Raw genomic sequence first — 16,237 nt, 5'->3', positions numbered from 1 at the left:
GTTAAACCAATAAGCCCAAATGTAAAATTGCAACTGTGGCAAGTGTTATAAAGTACAGACATACATGCACCTGTGCTATCACAACCTAGAACAGGGGGCTTGACTTAATGGCTCTTTAGCTGGTATTTGAACAACAAACAGGAGATAAATAGGGAAAGGTCTAGAAACAGTATTGCAGGCAGAGGAGACAGCATATCCAAAGGCTCTGTGGTGGGGAAACATGGTAAGTATGGGACTGGGGTGCGGGTAAGGGTGGGTAAGGGAATGGGCAGGCATGGGACAAGGTGGGCAGGCTAAGTGTTTCATCTTCAGCCGAGGAGTGATGGGTGCCACAAGCATGTTGAAGTGGTGGCAATGGAGCAATATGATCAGATCTGTGTTTGAAAATACCTGGCCATGGTATAATGGTGAATGGATTGAATGGATATAGGTGGACCCTGTGGGAACACTCTTCCAACCTCCAGGTGAAAGGTGGCACTAGGGCAGTAGTGATGGAGATAGAAGGAGGTGGATGAATCTGAGAGCCCTAGAGGAGGTAGGAGCTTCCAGCCTTGGTGATGGATTGCAGGTGGTGGGTTAGAGAGAAAGAGGTAGAAGAGAGGGAGAACAAGACTTCCAGAATTAGTAATACAAAAGAGTAGGTAATCTGATAGTCACTTCCTTTTGGTATTAAATGAAGTATGATTTTGGGGGGGAGGTGAAACAGCATATTACATTTTTTTTAACTTGTGTTAAAGTAATACATGGACATAGTTGCAAAAGCCAAATGATACTCTAAGGTTTGTAAGGAAAATCAGCAGCCCTGCTGCTCTCCTTACATGAATACAAATCCTACAGAGACAACTGCTTTCCATTATTTTAAGGGTCAAATCTCGGTATTTACCTTTGTTTTTCTCAGTAAATGCTTACATTCCTGTTTCTTTTTAAAAATATTTTATTTTTGATTTTAGAGAGAGGGTGATGGAGAGAGAAAGAGAGTGTAAGAAACACTGATTTGAGAGAGAGAGACACACATCGATTGGTCACCTTTCATATATGCCCTAGGGGACCAAGCCTGCAACCAGGTTGGCAAACACAACTGAGGCCCTTTGGTTTGTGGGATGACACCCAACCACACCAGCCGGGGCTATTGTTATTTCTTCTTTGTTTATTTAACAAATATTGATAAAGCTCCTTCTTTGTGCTGTTCACTAAGTGGGGGTATATTAGTGAACAAATCATGTAGATGTAGTGAACAAAATTCCCTGCCCTCATAGAGCTTTCACTCCACTGAGGAGCATAAGCAAACGCTCAAATAAAATATCATTCTGAACATCTCCTTATATGGAGGCGGTGTCCTGTAGAGGATAACATAGAGAAAATGATCATTCATGGGAGTGGCGTAGGGGAGATAGGGATAGAAGTGCAATGTTAAATAAGGACCTGGGGGTATGGGATGGCCTTGTTCAGATTATGACATCTGAGCAAAAGCCTGAAGGATGGGAGGGGGAGCCCTGTGGTTACGTGGGGGAAGGTCATTCTAAGCAAGACAGCGCATGCAAAGGCCCTACACTGGGAGGACATATGGTGTAACTGAGGACCAGAACAGCAAAGCAACCCCTATTGTTGGAGCAAGGTGAGCAAAGGGAGAGCAATGAGGAATAAGACTAGAGTGCAAAGGTGGGGGAACACTGCTGAGTAGGGCCTTGCTGGCTGCTGTAAGGACTGACTTTTACCCTGGGTGATGGGATGTTACCTCTTATCTTTGTATGAAGCCATATGTTCACTTGCTCTGCTTCCAGGATAATTTATTGGTTAAATCAATGTTTAGTGTTTACATCATTATTGCTGTCGAATATTATTTCTGCATTGCCAAGCAGTATATTATGATAATGTTTATTTAATCTCTTGTAAACATTTTGTTAAAATTGCCTGATTTTCTTTCTGCTTAGTTTTCTGTGTACCTACCTATTTAAAATCTTTCCAAAATCTCCAACAGAGTTGGAAAACCCATCTAACCACCGTTTTCCATGCGATCCAACGCATCCGGCTTTTGCCGGGCTCCTTTCTTTCCCGAGCCCTGCTTTCTCCCCTCCAGTCTTGCCTGCGGTCTCTGTTTCAGCACAGCCTCGTCCTGGGAAATCGTGTCCTTCTCCCCCAGGCTGCGTCTCCGTTTCCCTGCCTGTCTTTTCTTCTTTCTTGGTTTGTTTCTTCTTTTGGTGTGGCAAATCACCACACAATTTTTAGGAAATGGTAAAGGGGAGATACATATTTGAAACTTTGCATACCTAAAAATGCCTTTACTTAACCCTCAAACCTTATTAGTGATTAGAGTGATGTAAAATCCCAGGATGGATATCATTTTTCTTCAGAATTCTGAAGGCTTTGCTCTACTGCCTCCAAAGTCCCAGTCTTGCCATGAGAAGTTGATACTTTTCTGATTTCTTTGTATATGACATTTTTTCAGTCTGGGAGTTGTTAACATCTCTTCATCTCCTGGTGCTTTGCAATATCATGACTATATTTGAATTTCAGATAATCTATGAGTAATTTTGCAATGTCTGGGACATACTTTTATCTAAAGATTACTCATTGCTTATGAAATTCTAATTTAGCCAGGTGTCCATTTCTATTTGGTTTGTTTTTGCTAAATCTGGCAAACTTAGAACTTGGGTCTTTTAATATGGAAACTTGTGTCTTTTAGGGAAAATTTCATGTGTTATTTTTTCCTTTAAGTTAAAATATTAGTCTAAGCTCAAAAAGATGAATATTTCAACATGGCTTATAATCTTTGTTGTTATTTTTGTAACAGTCCCTGGCCCCACCATCCTCCCCACCCTTGTTTTGCACTCTCCAGAAACAGTCTCTTTAGCTGTTTTTTTTCCATATTTGCCACATTTTCCATTTTTTGTCAAGTCTTAAGAAAGTTGACTTTCTACTATGGAAGGTAAGGATGTCAACTTTCTTACCTCATCCAACACCACTCTCCACGTGCCACTTGCCCACTGCGCCCGTCAGGGCAGCCCCAGGGTGAAGCTGGCAGTGCATAGTTTACACCCACATCACAGGAACCAGCACAGTGTGGAGCCTTGGTATTTGGAAACTATGTCCAGACACCTGACACAAGCTCTCTCCTTCCGAAGCAGATGTGCTTGTACTGGCTTCTTTCAAATGTGAGCAATTGAGAAAAGCAATCAGATTTCTGTTCACTCTCCTTAAAACAACAAAAAACTTCATGTTTACCATTTGCTAAACTATTATTTTTCACTTGATGATCATTGGAATTTCACAAAGGAGCAGGGAATTTGCTTAGTTTCATTCTGCTTCTAACCACTTTGCTGAAGTTGCTGCCCCAGGACAAAGCCTTTGGAAAGTGGTGGGTGATGTCTTTTTGAGGCTGATGTCTCAAGGTCAGCAACAGAGCTGCAAGGCAGACTGCTGCCCGCAGGACCCCAGGCTAACAGTGTGCATTTGCATCACCTTCGTTCTTTAGTGAAATTATAGATCACTTCGTGGTATGGGCGGTGGGGCTTGCTCTCACATGATCGTTATTACAAGTATTAAGTCTTTTCACTCCACGGGGCTTTACAGCACAGGCACGATACTAACTACTGGCATTTTTGTGAATCTTTCCCTCTTCTAGAGCAAATGTCTGGGCCTTGTGGTAGCCCTAAGAATCTGGGAACACACCTCATCATTGTCATCCCTGTTTTACATGTGTGGAACAGAATTGCAAGCAATTATTGGTTTTACTCATTTTCAGCCAAACCCTGCCTGCCTTGAAGGGCTCAAGGGTGGTTACGGAGTCATATACATCATACCAGATGGATAAGCAAGGGGCCTGTCTTTGCCCAGTGAGTGGGAGAGACAGACGTTGACCACAGGACTCGAGGCCCCAAATGTCATGTACTTTCTAACAGGAGGCAGTTATGCACTGTGGGCCAGACTGGAAAGGCAGCAAGATACCAGGAAAAAAAGAGATCCATTGTGTTGGAGTGGCCAGAGAAGCTCATGAAAGTGGTGGACCGGGCTGGCCTAGAGGCTGGTGGGACCAAGGAATATGGAAAGGGGAAAGGAGCATTCTGGTGGGTGGTGTAAAGGAGGGGCCGGGCTTCAGCAAGAACTATTATGGAGGGACGTTATGCCTGTCCTATACTGAGGGTCAGAGAAGGGCCCTTGGGGCCAAGATGGACGGCACTGGGATTAGAGGCCAGAGGCTCCGACTAGGTAGATTGTATGAAGCCTTACTTTCCAGGGCCTAGAAGTCAAGCAAAGCGCCTGGACTTGATTCTTGCAGGACTAAGGAACTATTTAATGTTGATAGTCGATGATTCAATATATTAAGGCAACTTCTGCAGGATGGCTTCAGGTTGCATGTGCTCAGTAGTGGCTGATAGGTTGCAGGGGCCCCTGTGGGGGCCCACAGAGTGGGTAGTGTGGTTTGAGCAAACAAGAAATTGGGGCTGAGTTGGGGGACCACTACTCAAAAGCCAGAGGAGCTGAGGGGAGAAGCCAGAGAGTGTTCCTGGGGTCTTGTGCTCTTCCTCTTGCAGCTCACCTTCATATCACTAACTATACTGCCTTTTATTCTGATTCCTCTCTGGCAGGGAAAAGACTGGCACCATGGTTCAAGCAAGGAGGCTTACACATAGGTCTTGATAGCGGCTGGACAGAGAGGGCCTGGACCCTTCACTTCTCCAGAAGAGGAGAGCCCTGCTTGGGCGACCTGGCCTGGCATCCCTCCCGCGACCTCCCACCACAGTGACCAGACCACAGGAAGCTGAGAGCAAACCTGCCAGCATTAAAAATGGGGCCCAAAATGTTGGAGTGAGGCTGTAAGAGGAAGTGAAGCTGGTGGCATAGGCATAAAGGTCAGGTATGGGGAGGTCAGATGTCAAGGGATGACGGAAAGTACACAGACCCAACCAGGAAAAATGTGGCTGCGGAAGAGTAACAAATAAATATATGGCAAAGTCACAAAGCCTCTGTGTTTTGCTGCATGAAAACACCAAGAACTAAGTTAGGCAGACAAATTATGTGGTCATGACACAAGCAGGCAGGTTTCTAACATGCTTGAACACCTGGCCAGCTTCCCCAGGGACCACTCACAGATCATCAGAAAAGGTGCTTGACTGCCCTTGGCAGCAACCTGCCCTGACAGGGGACACTCTCCTGTAACCCATAATCTAGGAGTTCTCTGCTTCATATATACAAGACTGTGGGCAAATGTCAAGGTCAAAGTTACATTTCCCGTGGCTTTCTCAGGGCCCAGATGATACCATGTGCAGGGTCTCCCAGGAGCAAGTAGGACTTCTTTCTAGTGTGTGACCCACACTGCTCTTTTTGTCACTGACAGCTCTTCACCACTGGCCTGTCCTCAGGGGAAGAAAAGCAAGGTCACTTGTAGGAAGTCTCTCCTCCTCATTCACTTACCTCTCCCCAGATCCTGCCAGGGTGCTCTGGAGAGGCAAATTCCCACTAGTAGACACTCGCCCAAGTAGCTTTACCTCTGGTAACAAAACACAATGCTAATTTTCTTGCCCTGAATTTACTTTCCTTGTTAGGTGTTGCTGGGGTAACAGTTTGCTTTAATGCCCAGAATCTCCCAGATGGGTTCTCAGTGCTGGGGCTTTGTCACTGTACGGCAGAAGCCTCGGCAGCAGGGACTACATCCTTGGCCACATGTCCACCTAATGTCAAGCAGAGCACCTGACACAGAATTGTCACTCCTAAAATGTCTGGTGAATGACTGAGTGAGGACATGAATGAATGAAGTGTTGACTCTGGTTAGAGGATACAGTTAAAACACTTTTATGCTAAAAGGGTTCTGCATCCAATTCCACTGTGGGGAGGGGCGTTTCTCTACATCATCAAGCAGTTCTCAGATGCCAGCTGGGTGCCCCACAATTGAACTCATTTCTGACAATATACCCAGAGACAGCATCAGCTCCCACAGGTTGAGGACTCATTCTCTCAGTGCTGCTGCACCTACCACCCCCTTTCAGATGCCAGTCATAAGTTCAGGTTCTCACCTGTGCTTTTGATGACTGGCTTATAAATCAGAGGTTCCCATAACCTCCTCCTCGGGCTCAATTAATTTGCTGGAGCGGCTCACAGGACTCAGAGAAACATTTCACTTCCTACATCACCGGGGTATCATTACAGGTTGTAAGTCAGGAACAGCCAGGTGGAAGAAAGCCAGATGGAGGTGGGAAGGGGAGCCGAGCTTCCCTGCCCTCTCTGGGAGTCACTCTCCCTGAATCTTGACATGGTCTTCCAGAAGCTTTTCTGACTCCCAGGAGTTTTTATGGAGGCTTTGTTACACAGGCCTGAAGGTCAGGTGAGTGGGTGGAAAGGTCCAACCCTCTAAGCACCTGGTTGGTTCTCCTGACCAGCAGCCCCATCCTTAGGCACTTTCTAAAAGTCACCTCATTCACATAACAGGATGCCCCTATTCCTGTCATCACTTAGGAAGTTCCGGGTGTTGTAGGAGCTCCATGCTAGAAACCCAGACAAAGTCAAAATGTGTTTTTCATTATAAATCATCACATAAACAAATCACCAAGAACTCACACATTGCTTACTACAAGTGAAGGTGGTTGTCAAACACCCCAGGAACACACACACACACACACACACACACACACACACACACACACACACACAAACACGCACACCCTTTTCTTTCCCAGGCTTCTCTTCTTACTAAAGAAACTTGGTAATTCTGACGTCTCCTGGGAAGGTCCATTTCCTAAGCTGTAGCTATCATTTGTTTGTTTCTTTATTTAACAAGTCTTCGTTGAGTGCCTATTATGTATGCACTGGGCAATGCATAAGACCAACAAACACTCATGTCCTTATGAAGGTGAGGTTCTGTTAAAAGAAGACAGACAATTGATACAATAAATAACAAATATATTGTATTCTCCATAAGTACAAATGCAATAGAGGACAATAAGAAAGGGGACTGTGAGATGCAGTAGTGAAGATCAGCTTCAAATAAGGGAGCCAGGGAAAGACTGAGCTGGAAGGTAATATTTGGGTAAAGAGTAGAGGAGGTCAAGAGTGAGGCATGTAGAGAACTTCTAGGCAGAGGGAATAGCTCACGCAAAGACCCTGAGGCGGGAGCCTTGCTGGAACATTCTAGGAACAGCCAGGAGGCCAGAATGGCTGGAGGGCAGGAAGCAAGCAGGAGGGGAGCTGCAGATGAGGCCGAAGGTCGCTGGGTGGCAGAGGGTGGGGCTTGCCAGGCAGGGTCTAATAGGTGCCTAGAAGGACTTTGCTTGTACTTTGACTTGGAGGGGAAGCCATTCCTTCAGGGTCTGGGCAGAGAAGTGATATAATTGGACTTAAATTTTAACGTAATTACCAGTTAGGAAGCTGTTCAGTCATCTAGGTGAGAGTGGATGGTGGTAGAGGCCAGGCTGTCAACAAAGGAGCTGGTGAGAAGAAGATTCTGGCTGATTTTGAAGGGAGAGCCCACAGGGAGAATTGGATGTGAGGTGTGAGGGAAAGAGGGAGGACAAGCAGACTCCCAGGTGGTGGGTTTGAGAGGTGTGTGGAAGAAAGGAAAGAGCTGGACCATTTCTGGGTGCTGCTGGAGTCCCAGGGACGCCCTCTCAGAAGCTGACCTGCAGGAAGACCCTCCCCCATCTAAGCAGGCTCTCTTCCCTGATTTCCACAAGCCCAGCCCCTCGTCCTTCCCCCTGCTGCCAGTGGGAGAAGGGCAGTTGTCGTTGTCCCTGCCCTCTCTGATTCCTAACCCCATGTTTAGGATGGGTTGCATCTGAGTTTCTGTGGTTCATGCTCAGTCTCTCACTCCTCTCCCTCCACACATCCTCCCACTGATTTTATTCACTACACTCTGGACATCTCACCCTCCCCACTCAAACTAGAGCAGAGGGAATCTGCTTCACAGGCAAGTAACAGAACACCCATAGCAAAGTACCCAGAGAACTCTCAAGCATCCTTGGACAAGGGCACTGCCAGCCAAGTTTATAGCCCATAGGGTGGGACCATGGAGACTTTTGCAAAGTGGATGGATGAAGGAAGAAAGTCACCCTTCATGCTGTGGGCAGGAGACTTGATGTCACAGGCTGCCCTCAGACCATCCTTGCTCTGTGCCATCTGTCTGCCTGTGGAATACACCATTCTAGAGGTGACTATTGTCTTTGCTTTTAGGCAAGGTAGCAGAGGACTAATTTACCAGGTCACTTTTGGGTGGCCTAGCCTGGTATCAGAATGATGGCGTTTCTTGAGCTCAGTTAGGCTGGCCAAAGACTGGGAGCTCAGATGGCTCCCAGAGGGCCAGTCTCAGTGCTGTTCATCAGCTCCAGTGAGTGGCAGCCACAGTATAGCAGAGCAGAAGGAACTTTGGGCTGAGGGTCTGGAAACCTGGGGACCAGTCCTGGCCCTGACAATAATCTCATTGTGTGATAAGCATCAAGACATTTCACTTTCCATTCCCAAGTCTTCCACTTCATCTAAGAAATGGAGAATTAGGGCAAATAATCTCCAATGTCTCTTTCCACCTACTAATTCTGAGATTTTTAACCCTATCACATGGATAACTGGGGGCAAACTGACTTCCATGATAGAAAAGGAAAGTCTTCTCCTCTTGTATAGGGAGATCTATGTTGATTAAATTCTTTTTAAGTATATTTTATTGATTATGCTATTACAGTTTTTTAAATTTTTCCCCTTTTATTCCCACTCTGACCTACACCCCTACCCCAACCCTCTAGCATTCTCTCTCTTAGTTCATGTCCCTGGGTTGTACATATAAGTTCTTTTAATTCTCTGTTCCCTATATCATTTTTGACCTCTCCCCATCTATTTTATGCCTATGAATTATGCTGCTTCTTCCTTGTACCCTCCTCACTATTCCTTCCTTCCCTCTCCCCACTGAAAACCCTCCATGTGATCTCCATTTCTCTAATTCTGCTCCTGTTCTAGTTATTTGCTTAGTTTTTGTTTTCGTTGTTTTTCTTTTTCTTTTTTTTTAGGTTTCTTTGTTGATGGTTGTGAGTTCATTGTCATTTTACTTACTGTTCATATTTTATATCTTCTTCAATTTTGTGGATAAGTCCCTTTAACATTTCATATAATAATGGCTTGGTGATGATGGACTCCTTTAACTTGACCTTATCTGGGAGGCACTTTTTCTGCCCTTCCATTCTAAATGATAGCTTTGTTGGGTAGAATAATCTTGGATGTAGATCCTTGCCTTTCATGACTTTGAATACTTCTTTCCAGACCCTTCTTGCCTGTAAGCTTTCTTTTGAGAAATCAGCTCATAGTTCATTGGTAACGCTCTCTTTTCCTCTTGCTGATTTTAAGATTCTTTCTTTATCTTTAATCTTGAGTAACTTAATGATGATGTGGGTTGGTGTGTTCCTCTTTGGGTCTAACTTCTTTGGGGTTCTCTGGACTTCCTGGAAGCCTATTTACTTCAGCAGATTGGGGAAGTTTTACTTCATTATTTGTTCAATTAAGTTTTCAATTTCTTGCTCTTGTTCTTCTCCTTCTGGAGCCCCTATGATTTGTATATTGGAATGCTTCCAGTTGTCCCAGAGGTCCCTCAGCCTCTCTTCATTTTTTTGAATTCTTGTTTCTTCACTCTGTTCTGGTTGGATGTTTATTTCTTCCTTTTGTTCGAAATTGTTGCTTTGACTCCTGGTTTCCTTCCTGTTGCTGTTGGTTCCCTGAATATTTTGCTTTATTTTACTTTGGGTATCCTTCATTTGTTTTTATATTTTTTGACCAAGCTCAATCAGATCTGTGAGTGTTTTGATTACCAGGGCTTTAAATTCTCCATCAGATAGATTGGCAATCTCCTCCTTCCTTAGTTCTCTTTCTAGAGGTTTGCTCTGTTCTTTCATTTGGGCCCTATTTCTTTGTCTTGGCACACTTGTTAAGGTGTAGGGATGGGGTCTTAGGTATTTACCAGGGCAGGGCAACTCTCCTTGCTGTGCTGTGGCGCTGCCTGAGGGGGAGGGGTCAGAGATGGAACAGTGCAGCTTGCCTGCTTGGCTCTGGCCCCAGTTTCCAACAAATTCTCATGTGAAACTGGGAGTTTCTCCCACTGTGGCAACCCCATGGTAGTCCACAGTCAGCGCTGAGCCTCAGTTTCCATTCAATCAGCCCTGCTCACTCAGTCCCCCGCCTTTCCGTGGAGTCTCTCCATCCGCCCATCTTACTGGTCTGGTTGTTCTGGTTGATTTTTTTCTTTACTTCCTCGGTCATCAGAGTTCCATGCAGTTTGATTTTCTGGTGCTTTTGGTTGTTTGATTTTAGATTGATTGTTATACTCCTTTTGGTTGTGGGAGGAAACAAAGGGTTTCTACATACACCTCTATTTTGGCCGGACTCTGTTGATTAAATTCTTGTTAAGCATCTATAATAGGTGGCAGGCAGCTATAATAACTAGGTGACTTTGGCTCTTGTTAAAATTATTCTGGTATCTAGGCAATAATGGCACATTTATGGATCACCTATGATATAAGGTGGTTGTTGTGATTGAGTAAATATACAAACACAGTGATTAGAGCTATGCCTGGCTTGTAGTAAACATTTTTAAGTGTTAATTATCATCATTATTATGATAACTATTACGGGATGAATCACAGAAACATACTTTTCCTGCTAAGGAGGAGTAGAATTTCTTTGTCTCATTTTCACAGGGCCCCAAGCTCAAGTCAACAGACCTGGTTGGGCTCTGGCCTGAAATCTTTGGCTCTGTGGCCTCGGAGAGGATCCTTCATCTCTGAGCTCAGTATCAGAACACAAAGTCCGCCTGGTGGTTGGGGCAGAGTGGGAGAAATCAGAATAGGGTGCATAAGATGGTCATTTGAGAACAAAGTGCAGTGATGTTCATGAAAGTGCTTGGTGACTGTCAGGCTCCCACCAAGTATAGGAGATGATGAGCAATGCTGTGGCTCCCTCCTATATGAGCAATAGGCTATGAGCTCATTGAGAGTCCTGGTGTTTCAGAGCATCGTAGATATGGGAGGAAGCTGGTTGACTTGCACACCAATAGCCCCAACATATGGAAAAATATGCCCCAGGGAAGTGAAAGGGAGGTGTCCACGGTGTTTTGGTGGCTGGAAGACACTTTCTGTGTAGGAGGTTAGTGCTCTTGGCCTGCTGGCTTCTGGCTTGTTACTGACCCTGAGGCCTACAGCTAGAGATCAAGACTGCTTGTCCCAACAGCCACAGCCTTCCCTGCTGGAGGCAATAAAAAACAAAATTACTTCCCCCAGAAACTTTGCCTACCCCTGAGATGTTATGTGTGAGAATTTGGGCCATCCTGTCAGCTCCTTATCTTCCAGCAGGTGCCTTCTCCTTGGAAGATCCAGAGTCACTTTCCAATTCTGAGAACTCCACTAGAGGGAGCCACTGTCGCTTGTATATACTTACATTTCTCCTACTCCCGCGATGGGAAATGAAGAACCCTCAAAGCTGGGGGCCCATGGCACCTCCTGGTTGGAAGACCTCTTGAGACAACACTTGGGTCGTTCCATGGGTGATTGCATGACCAGCCAAACTTGCTCTGTAAATCCATTTGGGGCTGGAGTCTGTACTGCCTTTCCTCTGGGGTTGCCGGGTTCTCCTCCTCAGCAGTCAGTCCTGATGTGGTTGGATGTCTGGTGAACTGGGTGATGACCACCACCCCTGTTCATACATGGGAGCTGGGGGAGGAGGTACCACATGCATAGTAAACACTCTGCTCAGAGATCCTGGGCAGATGTGGGGGGAAACCGAGTTTTCAAAGGCTCCCCAATCCCCTGACCTATAAAGTCAAGTGGGAACTTGAAGGACTCTTGCCTGTGAGGTGTCCCCAACCACCCAGGACAGGCAGCAGGACAGTTGAAAGCAGCAGGCACCTGCCCTGGAAATTCTGCATGGAAGCCTGACATCCTGGGAGCTTTTTTCCCAACTTGCTCTCTGTGGAGAGACACTATCCAGTGAGGCTGGGAGATTACATGGCAAAGGAATCAGGTGTCTTTTGGAAAAATGCTTTTCCAATTCCAATACCACCCAGTCACAGAGATTTTCCAGAATCTCACCAGGCTATGGACAAGCTGAATAATCTTGAACTTCTGCTTGCTAATCGGACCTGGAATTAGGAGGGAACTGATTAATAGGGGACTTTGGGCAAAGCCTTTTGTCCTCGGACAAGTCTTCAACTCTGGATCTCAGTTTCCTCCCCGGCCAAGCAGGGAGTTGATGTCGATGACCTCTAAGATCTTGCCTGAAGGCAGCAGTGGTGTGTTCAGTGTGTTCTCTGCATTGTGGCCCATTTGTCACTAACTTTCTTTTTGATGTTTGAGGTATATTAAAAGACACTTCCCTTCTCCACATAAGCATATTTTTAAAATACCCATAAAAATAAAATTAGATTGACCCCCTAGAACTAGTCCACTCATCAAAATGATTCTGAGCCCTCTGTGCTTCAGTGTCAAGAGTAATTGGTGCATTTCACAGCAATAGGCTGGAAAAGTCCAAAAGCAAAGCTAAGGTTTATATTTTCTGTGTCAACAATTGCTTGCCTCCTGTCTGGCTTCTTCCTCAGTCCTGCTTACTTTTGACAGGCTGTGGCCAGCTTTCTGGGCGGGGCTCTGCGAGGTCGCCTCACATCCCGCTGTCAGGGTGCTCACTACTTCTAGTTTCCAAGCACTGCTCAAATATGCTTCGGCCACTTAAACTTTACCCCAAATTGGGTTTTGATGAAAAGAAAGTGGGTGATAATGAAAAGGGTAGGGAGAGTCTCTTTAGTGGCAAACCTGGCAGAGGTATTCCTTATGGTGATCAATACTTCAATCAATGCTTAGAATAAAGAGGAAGTATCTTTCAGTTTTCTTTTTTCCCAGTGCCTTAATAGTCAAGAAAGATTTCTGGACATTAATGGGAGTAAGCTATGAGGGCATGTTTGATCTAAGCCAGAATTTCTTATTCTTTGTTGTGGATCAAAAATCTGCAGAACTTGTTAAAATGCAGAGTCCTGGGCACCAGATCCTGAAGTTGCTGATTCAGTAAGTCTGAGAAGGGTCCCCAAGATGTGCATTTCTATCAAGATTTCAGGTGGCACTGATGCTGCAGGTCAGGACACCACATTTTGAGTAGCACTGACCTAGAACACAGTGATGACACCAGGTTGTCATGTACATCCCATGCAGTGAGCACTGTGCACATAGAAGCTGGGGGCTTTCGAGCTCATAGGGAGCAGTTAATGCAATAGATGTATGCATAGCTAAATCTCCAAGGAAACAGGGATGGCTCCTTCTGCCACTGTTAGTTAATGAGAGTGTGGTTGTAACTAAACCATTGGCTAATTACCGCACTTGCAGGAAGCATCCCGGTTAGTGCAATGAGCTTCTGGCCAGTAGGGGGAGCTAGGACTGAGGGTCTGAGAAGAGGAAAAGTACTGGAGAGGGTGAGTAAAGCCCTTCACAGCATGTGGCAAAGCTCCGTGTGGAGGCCACGCAGGCCACTGCAATCTTGATGTGCGCCGACGCCATCAAGAACTAGGGTTCAGCAGGGAGGGAGGACTGTTTCTGTTTCCTGCTGTTGGGCTTTCCTGCCGCTGTCTCAAAGTGCATTCTCTTTAACCCCGCTATGCAATAGATGACTCATAGGATGATATGGAACGGAGATTGCTATCCCAATTTTGTAGAGGGATTGAGGGAGGAAGAGAGAGAAAAGAGTTTGTGCGAGGTTACAGTTAGCGCGGGCCAGACAAACACGTTTCCTGCCCAGGTGTGCTGTGGAGGTGATGTAAACCTGGGGCGGGCCAGCCGGCTCTGAGGTCTCTGTTGACCTGGATGTCACCGTGCTGATCACGCTGCGATTCTTGGGGAGAGGAAGGCGAAGGAATTCTTTAGGGATTAAAAGACTAAGGTAGCCCCACAGGCTAAGAAGATAAAATGAACAAGAGGGTATTTTACTTGTCCTGCACTTACAAAGAAGTGTGGTCCAGGAGCTGTGACATGTTCCCTCTTCATGCCCTGTCAGCCGATCTCATCTGGGGACATGCACGTTAGAACTGCTGACCACCAACTCGCCACTTGACGTTTCTGGGGCATCCCTGCCTCTTCCTCCGCACTCACTAGGTCCTCTTCAGCTGCAGTATGAATGAGCTTTAGGAAGAACTTAATCTCCCACAAATTATTTGGAAGGGATTTGCACTTTAGTCATCAAAAAGCTTTTTCGTTCCTTTCTGGGCGTTTAAATGGCCGCCTAGTGGTTTAGAAGAAAAGATATGAGTTCAGGGAACACTGGGACATGGAGGATCATTAGTATGCTGTGTGTGTATTTTGAAACCTGATTCATTTGACTAACACACTTTCTGTCTTCCTGTGTCTGTAAGTCTGTGCTTTTGTGTGCATGTCGGTGTACAGCCTTTATGGCAAATTTCAGTGACAGAACATCAACTGTAAACATTTAGTTTGGGGACATGGTGCATATTTCTTGGGTTCACCCATACGTCTCCTAAGGGGTGCTCCCTGGCTCCCAATAACCCACTAGTCAGCTCATTGTCATCCTTCTGTTCCTGCGACCAACCAGCACAGGCAAATCACTGGTTCAGATACAGCCCCCAAACAAGCTAAGTGGAGGGGCCAGACCCTTTCCTCTCAGGCTGCAGCCTGATCTTTCTCCAGCTCACTGTGATAGCTTTTATGGCATGAGCAAAGGAGCTGTGTGTGTTAGTCTCCATAAGCTCCTTGAAAGCATTTTCAGTAAGCAAAGCGACCCCGAACACTCTCTTTAAAGCATTTTCAGTAAGCAAAGCTATGTCTCCATGCTGTGCTGTCATTCCTACACAGCTCTCCTTACCACCAAAGCAGAAAAGGACCTTAAATGAGACCATGGGGTCCCCTTCTTTTACACTGGTGTCCTGGATATAAATTTTGACTTTCCTAATGACAATTGCCAAAAGGGTCTCTGCCCCTTGTTGGTGCAAAAGCAATAGCTCTTCCAGACAGAGCCTCTGCACTTGCCCCTCAGCCATTGTGCAGCTGTTTGCATGGCAGGGGCTTTCAGTCTGAGAACCTAGCCTGACTTACTGCTCCTCCTGAAGGCTCGTTTTGGGGGACACTGCACCGCTTGCCCCGGGTACCCTTGCTCCTCCGCACAGCTCCCTATTCTGGCTTCCATTGTCCCTGATGTTGTTCTGAGTGCTGCCTGAATGCTGGGACTAATGGGGTCCAGTGACCCAAAGTCAGGGAGCAGAGAGCAGCATCCTTCCCCATCCTTGAAGGGCCCCCATCTCCCCTTCCCCAGTGCTGCAACTAACCCGGAGCATCAGAGGCAGGAAAGTCACTGCTCCAGTTGAATTTTGCTGCAGTTTCTCTTTTTCTTCCCTTAGATGCTGAGAGCTATTTTTAGCCAGGGATTTTTTTTTGCAGGGGATCCACAATCTATTTTTAAAGCTCTTACAGAGGCCAAATATTGCAGTGCTCTTCATGGGGACTTTGGAGTTAGGTGGGAGAGATCAGGACGGGAGGTGGGGATTCTTTCTGGAGATAAAAAGGTGGTCAGGAGAGGCCTAAAAAGGGTTGTGGAAGCTGGATCCTAGGCAGGGGGACAGGGGCTCCTTTCTCAGGCTGGGGAATCCATGAAGACCCACCAGTCTCCTCCCTCTGACCACCCAGGGCTTTCAGGACCAGGGCAGCCCCAACTCTATTATCCTGGCAACTGCAATGATATTGCCTGCGGATGGGGCAACCAATTTAATGCACTGCATTTTTCTTTCCTTTTCCTGAATTGCTACACGTCTCTGTTTCTCTCCACTTCTCCTTCCATGATGCCATCTTGTAGAAGCGAGCCAACTTGAGGAAGGTTTTGGACAATGGGTTAGGCAGAAGGCCAGTTCTGGGAGAGGAGAGGGGCCTGGGTATGCCCTAGGCTGTGACCAGGGCCCAGTGGCTCCAAGGCAGGGGGTGGGGAGGCAGCCAGGCAGAATCTGGTGGCCACAGGTTCTACAAGGTGGAGAGGAAGAAGCAGAAAACAGAAAATAAGGCCTCAGAGGACAGGGCTCATTCTGGGAAAGCTCGAAGTCCCATTCAGAGTGGTTTGGGCAGGGATGCTGAAAGGGTAGAGGTGCTGTGGCATCCTAAGCAGCCTCCTCTAGATCGTGCCTTTTCCCCAGTCAATTCCTGGCACTTAGTCTTTCACGCCACGGCCTGTGGGACTGGGGAGGGGTGTCCACAAGACCTGGATGGAGCAGGTGGGGAGAGAGGTCTGAGTGGAAAATTCC

General features: G+C 46.3%; 1 protein-coding gene across 3 annotated transcripts in view; it reads left to right on the top strand.

The window, feature by feature from the left end:
* Positions 1-16,237, top strand: part of KCNA6 (potassium voltage-gated channel subfamily A member 6) — a 209,883-nt gene that overhangs the window by 31,802 nt on the left and 161,844 nt on the right. The window contains exon 2 of one of the 3 annotated variants that reach the window (XM_037152902.2): positions 4,587-4,939. The exons of the other annotated variants lie outside the window; for them this stretch is intronic. The gene's annotated coding sequence lies outside the window, so the exon portion shown is untranslated. Of the gene's footprint in view, positions 1-4,586; positions 4,940-16,237 lie in introns of those variants that run through there. 3 annotated transcript variants of the gene reach the window in all.

Source organism: Artibeus jamaicensis, unplaced genomic scaffold (assembly GCF_021234435.1).
Source record: "Artibeus jamaicensis isolate MK-2021 breed Jamaican fruit bat unplaced genomic scaffold, CSHL_Jam_final contig_1028, whole genome shotgun sequence".
Taxonomy (NCBI): Eukaryota; Metazoa; Chordata; class Mammalia; order Chiroptera; family Phyllostomidae; genus Artibeus; species Artibeus jamaicensis.
Note: the sequence above shows the minus strand (reverse complement) of the source record. Positions and strands in the feature narration are given on the sequence as shown.